Source organism: Emydura macquarii, unplaced genomic scaffold (genome assembly GCF_026122565.2).
Source record: "Emydura macquarii macquarii isolate MOO-44397 ecotype Brisbane River unplaced genomic scaffold, CSIRO-AGI_Emac_v2 contig_2473, whole genome shotgun sequence".
NCBI classification, from domain to species: Eukaryota; Metazoa; Chordata; order Testudines; family Chelidae; genus Emydura; species Emydura macquarii.
The window spans coordinates 30,744,659-30,752,138 of NW_027132610.1; positions in this window are offsets into that span (position 1 = coordinate 30,744,659).

Here is a 7,480-nt window from a genome sequence, read left to right on the forward strand (position 1 = left end):
ACTAATAATCCTTTCCCTCTATAGTTTTAATTGTATGTAATTATACTGAAAAGGTACAATTTGTTTCTTTTATCAAATTAAAATAGCATGGGGGAGAATATCATTAGTACCTTAACTGTATTTTAAAAAAATAGTTGACATAATTAATTTCCAAAGGAAAATACATAGTTGACAAAGCCTGAAAAACTACATGCCTTGAGTTTTAAATTAAGAAAATCCAATAGTTATTCTTCATTGGTCTATGTTAATCTTACCCAGGAATTAAACTAATATTTACAGGGTTACCATATGTAATTTTATCGGAGTACTTGGGGTTATTGTATTATGTTCATATCACAGAAGCAATGTTCATATTAATTAATGATTTAAAGAACTATAGGTAAAATTTAGCTCCAAAAATAATATTTAATATTGGAAAATTGAGAGAAGAGGTCACAAGTTGTAAATCTGCCTCAGCACAGATGCTGCTTATTGTAGTAATTAATTTCTCTACAGGAAATGCATACCAAAAATACTATTTTTTAATATTGTAATAAAAAGGGAACACGTTAGCCTTATCAGTCATTGTAAATATTCAGAATAAATAAGACATTCCCATTTAATATCTCACACATTATATTTGAAGTCCTTTTGTCTGAGAAATAATATAGCAAAACTGTCTTAATAGTTCTGATTCCAGTGATACTTTTAGACCGCACATTTTGCATTGTATTTCTGCACTGATGAGTCTAGGATATATTGCTTATCATATTTTCCATTATAAACTCCCTATTTTAAAGGGTTTTATATTCCAGGATAAAAATCTCCCCTCACTTGAAATGTGACAAACATTTTCATTTTGGAGAATAAAATTTTGTTAGTAAAAATGGTTAGAGCTTTGAGGACAAGCCTTCAACACATTTGTCTTAAGGTACTTTTCTCCCCTTTCATACTTAGCTCTACACTAGATTCTTTTCTTAAATGAAACTTCATCAATTTTATTTGTTTGTGGTGTAACTATGCATGTGCCACACTTGTATTTATCTTGTAGGCTGTAACAGCTATGAAGAAACTGCCTGAGAATCAAAAATGTGTAGTAGCATACAATAAAAAAAAAATTATAAGAAGAAACTCAGTCAAGCAAAACTGTAGAAAAAATGTTGCCTGACACAAAATAATAAAATTAAAGACATTGCCATGAACGACTGGTAAGATAAAATAGCTAAGTGTAGTAATGTGCATCACTGACCAATTGAAGTCACTTGTTACAATTAGACACGTGCACTAAGACCCCTATCCACCCACTCACATGCTTAAAATTACACACATGCTTAAATGCTTTGAGGCTAGATTCCCAGGGAGATTGAGACACCTAGCTGACATGTTTAGGCACCTACATCCAAAATTTAGATCATCAAATGCCCTGCTCAGCTTCCACCTGTCCCTGTAGGCACCTAAGTTCCTTAGGCATCCACATTTCTGCAGGTAAGTATGTGCGCAACCATCTAAGCCCTGATGCCGAGGTGTCTGAGCTCATGCCTAAGCCCCATCTGGAATGTATAAAATAGACATTCCCCAACTACCTCAGCTGTTAGACTCAATCTGGTAGGCATGCTCTGAGGTCACCTGGGGGCACAATTACCAGATCAGGCCTTTCTTTCTCTCTCTCTCTCTCTCACACACACACACACACACAAACACACACAAACACAAAGCTGGAGATGGTTATCCTCTTCCTCTCCCTGCTTGCTTATACCTTAATGGTTAAACTCTCACCCAGGATGTAGGATAATCCTGTTTAATCCCTAATTTGCCTGATTCAGAACAGGGATTTAAGCACAGGTCTCCCCCTCCAGTGTGAATGGTTATATGGGTTATAAGGTATTCTGGGGGCTTGCTCATCTTCTTTTGTTGAAGCTGTTCTGCTATGTATAAATACTTATTCATTGGGCCAGAAAAAGAACAAGACTCTCTATAGTTCACCGGTAAGGGCACTCACATGGGAGGTGGAAGAGTCAGGTTCAGTCCCTACCTTAATTACTTTGTACAAAGTGGAACAGCTTCAACAGGAGAGACTGAGAGCAAGTCCACATTTAAAACGGTGCAGCTGCACTGATGCTGCTTTAGTGCTTTAACAAAGATGCTCTAAGCCAATGGGAGAAATCCACCTTCTTGAGAGGCATTAGCTATGTTGGTGGGAGAAGCTCTCCCGCAACATAGCACTGGCTACATGGGTGTTTAGGTCTGTATAACTGCATCGTTTTTTCACACCCCATAGCATCTACAGTGTAGACCAGAGAATAGTGTGCTTTCTAATGCTCCATAGCCTAGTGGTTAGGACACTCTCTGGGGAAGGGTAGACTTAAGTTTAAGTGACCGTTCTGTTCAGACAGTGTGTGGATTTGAACCTACATCTTCTACAGCCTAGGGTATAAGGGTATATTCACCACCCAGAAATAGTGACCTTTGGCCCACCAAGGTCTTTTAGGGCTAGATGGGAAACTTAGTTCATACTCTCGCTCCTAGGCATTTCTTACTGACTAGCTTAGGTGTCTCCCTGTTCAGCATGTTGGCTCTTTGTGGATTCCATTCTTAGCTACTGAACTCATCCCATGTGTTTTATAAGGAGCCTGGCTCCCTAAATCACTGTTGTGAATTCCCCTGAGCAACAGGGCACATACAATGAAATATTGCAATGGGAAGCTTGAGTCCCCTTTTCTGGATCTAGCACTTACTGGTATGGGGTCAAAATACCTGATCAGGCAAGCTTCTGCATACTACTACTAAGGTGCTACATGCCCTCATCTCCTGAAGACAACAGTTGTTGAAAGCACTACACAGTGCAAAATAGGTGTCCAGCACACTACAGGATTGGACACACATGCAGTGGTCTCTAAGTAGAAGATTCAAACTGCTGTTGTCCACATTCTCCCATACGACAGGTAGGACAGGAGATGTGTTAATGTTGTTGGAAACTGATTCATAGTTAACTGAAAGCTTATGTTTTGGGAGAGGGGGAGGAGTATTCTTCAAATGCCAGTGATTGTCAGGCTTGCATTCTAGTTGTTAGTTATTGTTGGCTATTGGAATTGGTTATCCTTAATGGGCAATATCTTCATGATGGCTGATAATGTTGTTGAGGCATCCATCCTACCATAGTCAAGTGTATGTTAACTATTGCATATGCAGCAACCTGGTTGTAAATTCACTTAACTAAAATGGAAGGATTAACACATACCATATTATGACCAAATCTGAATAAAAAAGAAACAAAAAACCACCTCTGAACTGTTGGAAGCACAGCAATATTTCTAAACAGATGAAACTAAGAACAATTTGTTTAAACAGAATTAATTTTGTATCTACTTATTTGAATATTTGTTTAATTTTTATATGAGGATTGTTGTATTTACAGTTTAATAATCTATTGCTCTGGAATCTGTGAAAACAGAACAGAGCATATATTTTCAAGGTAAACTATGAGATTTTATTTCTAATAGGAATTGAGGGTCTGAATCCCTTACACAGCTTTGAAAATCTCAACCACTTCAATTAAAAAATTAATTTAATGTGAACAGTGTTCAACCTTGAAGCCTAATCCAGGAATGGACTGAAAAGAAAATTGTAGTTGTGCCTATTGGCAAGTGAGATTGTAACATGAAGGGAGAATTAAAAAATGAAAATGAATATATTGAGCTACTCTGTAGATGCGTGGATTCTACCATCTTTACTCGTGAAGGTAATTGTAGATTAAAAGGCTACATGAATAAGGATATTAGAATCTGACCCATCAAGAAATAGAGAAGTAGAAAACATGTGGCTATCAGAAAGGATGTAGCATTTAAGGAGAAGGGAAGTAAAAACAGCAGTGAGTGGAAAAGGAACATAGCAATAAATAAAATGTTTCAAGTAATTGAGGAGAAACTCTTAAATCGTATTTAGGAAAATCTAATGATAAATTGACTTAGTACAAATTTCTCTATGAGCAGGACCATCTTGAAACAATTTGTATGGCACAATTCAAAACTGGAATCATGTCCCAGGTGAGATGAATTTCTAATGATTATAGTATTTCTTATATTGTTATTCTAATATCCCCTTCGAAGGAAATTTTAGTAGTGTGGGAAAAGTGAAAGTGGCTATTGTTGCTGACCAGTTGTGCGCACACAGTCACATAAAGCATTTCAGACAAATGAGTATTATTCTAATTGTATTGCACTCTGCCTTCCCTCACTGCTTCCTAAGATCAAGGCTTGTTTTAGAAATCCACACAGTATTGAAATTGCAATAGAATAGGTAACCAATGACAGTTTAATTAGTCCAGACTCTAAATCAATCAGTTATTTGCTGATACTTGACAGCTCATGACCATTATTGATTCTTCTCAGTTCATTCATCCGTACCTAACCTATATTGTTTGGATCCCTTGATCCTCTGTTTTTACTGTCATCTGTCTAATCACGTCTTTTGTTCAATGATAAATATCTTCCCCTGCTCTGTTTGTTCCTTTTGCCAACATCCTACAAAGATTTCTTATTAAATATTAGTTTTAAAATGTATTTGCATGTGATGTTGTGTGATTTTTATTGATCAGAATACAATATATTTACTTTCTACTGCTTGCTGTGACGACTGCATTTCAGAAGATATTTCAGGAGTGTTTTCCCAAAATTCAATGTTGACTAACAATAGCACTGATCTGCATTGTACTCTTAATTGACCAAGAATGAAATAAGAGCAATATTTTTTTTCACAGTGATATTTTCTGAAATCTGGACCACATAGTAATTTCATCATTCTCCAATCCTGCAATATGTTCACTTATATCTCTGCTTCAGCAGAAATTAGGTCTGCATTAGATTAAATTTAGGAAATGTTCAGTCACTTGGACTAATTATAGGCCAAAAGTATCTTTTCCTTGAACTTCTGTAATCATAGCGCTCGAGAGGAAAAAAACCCCCACAAATGTGGTCAAAACCTTTCCCAGACAGAGCTGGATGAACCCTGTGTACATTGATTAATCCATCTCTTCCATGGGTAATCAGTACTGTTTTGTTTCTACCTCAGGCATAGGTAGAAGAAGGCACTCCACTACTCCCTCTCATACAGGGTGGAACAGTCAGAAGACCTGGCTATTCCAGAGTTACCGAGTCTTCAGTACTGGAAGAGAGTACCTATGAAACAATGATACCCGGGACACAGTGTTAAAGGTGTAGGTGCAGTCCAGGGGCACCTGAACAGGGGGATCAGAAGGGCCATGGCCCCCACTTTTTAACATGGGCATAGGTTGGGAGGCAAGGAGCTGAATTGCCCCCTCCCCCCAGTTGAAGCCTTGGGCAGGCATGGAGTGCTGCCAGGAGGGGCTGCACTTTGTGGTGGGGGAACTGATAAGATGATCAGCTCCCCTGCCCGAATGTGCAGCCCCTCCTGGCAGCACCAGCCTCTTCCTGGTGGAGGGCCTGAGGTGGGTCTTTGCCCCCCCACCCCCATCACAAGACCCCAACCCTGCTTCTCCTCTTCTGTTGAAGGCCTCACCCCCTGGCCAGGCCAAAAGTCAGAAATGGGCCATGATAAGAGCTTCTCAGGGAGCCTGGACTGTTGTGGGGAGTCCTGGACTATCCACACACCCCTAGGGTTGGGGACAAGGGACAGCGGCTGCTCTCAGGACCCCTGGTGCTCTGTCCAGGAGAGGTGGCGGGTTCAGGGCTCCCCACAGTGGCCCAGGCTCCCTGTATGGTTCTTATCAGGGCCTGGCTCCAGCTTCCAGCCTTGCCAGGGGACAGGGACACAAGGAGAAGAGGAGGAGGGGAAGTGGCCACAGAGGGGGGTTGGGCCTTATGAGTAAGAGTAAGCTGGGGCCATGGTGAGGGGTGGGGCCTCGTGCCACCCCATGTCTACCAAGGTTCCAGCACTGGTGCAGTGCCCCATGGATTTATACATTACCATGATAATATTTTGTCTTATTTTCTATGTCCTTCTTAATATTTCGTAACATACTGTTAGTCTTTTTGACCTCTGATGCACAATGAGCTGATGTTTTCATAGAACTATCCACAATGACACCAAAATCTCTTTCTTGGATGATAACGGATAATTTAGCACCTATCATTTTATATATATGTTGTTGGGATTATTTTTTATAATGTGCACTACTTCACGCTTATCAAGCTGAATTTCATCTACCATTTTGCTGCTCCAGTCACCCAGTTTTGTGAGATCCTCCTGTACCTCTTGGCAATCAGCTTGGACTTAACTATCTTGAGTAATTTTATGTCATCGTCAAACTTTATCATTTTACTGTTCACTCCCTTTTCCAGATCATTAATGTGTGAATTCATGTTTATTCTATTTAGTTAGAAAGAAACCTAAAAAACAATTTAAAAAATAACAAAATGTTTCATTTAAACATTTTCTAAATGAAATAAGTTTTTTTTTTTTTGTTTGAATGATGTTGTGTTTCAAAATTTGTTTGAATTTTATTTTAAAACTCTTTAAAATAATTTTAAATTGTGGAAAACTAAATGAAATGAAGTCAAAATCTGTCAAATAAAACATTTTATTTGATCCAAGACATTTAAAAAAAAATAAGAACAAAATCAATTTGCTGAAAAAATTTTTTTATAATTTTTTTTTTATTTTTCAGAATTGCCAGTGAACCAAAAAAATGTTATTCACCCAGCTCCAGTTTAGGATAAATAGCTTATCTATGATACTCATGTGGCTGCCTCATTCTCTTCCTGCAAACATCTATACAACCATCTCCTGTCTCACAGGAACATTATATTATGCAAATTATTAGTTTATCAACTTTACTCATACCACCTAGAATATAAACTCACATGTTTCAGGACAGAAATCAGTGAATGCATAAGGTTAGAAAGAAACGTTTTCTTTTAGGTGTACTACAGCATAACTGTCCATCACTGGGACTTTACAACTTTCTCTAAGGAACTGGTAGTGATCAATGCTGGTGATGGACTGTTGATCTGATCTGTGGTGTCAATTGCTATCATCTGCTAATAAAAGAAGTTGTTGCCTTAAGAAGGTCTGGTATCAGTGCTGACCTTCTCTCTGCTTAAACTTCTTCTAGCTCTTCTCTTATTTTATAAATGGTTACATGCTCAACATACAAAAATAATCATCCAAATATAAGAAAAACTTTACTTTGTACGATAACCAGACAGTTCCATTAATAATGAGGCTCATTAGTGTACACTCAAGCTCTCCCCAGCTACAAAGCATTATAATATGTGTCATAGAAAAAGCAAGGAAAATAATTATGACCTTATCAGCTTCCTCCAGCATGACTCTCATCTTTCAAGTTATTTTTAGAGAAGAGGGGAAGAAGTCATGACATTTAAAACAAATATTGGAGTTAATTTAAAAGGAAAAATGAATAAAACATGGCAAGAAAAAAAGAAGCAAAAGAAATTGCAATAGAGACATCTGCTTACAGTTTTAATATCAAGGGAATACCGGGTAAAAGCGTCATGGGTTAGGC